The sequence below is a fragment of the Egretta garzetta genome, unplaced genomic scaffold, assembly GCF_000687185.1.
Source record: "Egretta garzetta isolate BGI_Z169 unplaced genomic scaffold, ASM68718v1 scaffold24, whole genome shotgun sequence".
NCBI classification, from domain to species: Eukaryota; Metazoa; Chordata; class Aves; order Pelecaniformes; family Ardeidae; genus Egretta; species Egretta garzetta.
Window position 1 is genome coordinate 852,908 of NW_009259494.1, and position 302 is coordinate 853,209.

Below are 302 nucleotides of genomic sequence, written 5' to 3' on the forward strand. Positions count from 1 at the left end.
CGAGCCGGGAACGGAGCCTCCTGTCCCTGCCGCGAGTGGGCCCAGAGCCGGGAACGGAGCCTCCTGTCCCTGCCGCGAGCAGGCCTGGGTGCGAGTCCTGGGGAGTCGCCTCCTCTGGAGGCCCGTAATGCATCCCTCAAACCCCACCGCTTCGGCACAGCCTGTGGAGGTGTCGAGATAACACTTGGTGACGTTTCTTTTTTCTAAACTTTCCTTTCTCAACTTGCCAACTTCACAAAATCGAGTATTCACATCTGGAGTCAGGGTTGCTTAATTGGCAGTGAGTAGCTGTAAGCTCCTTA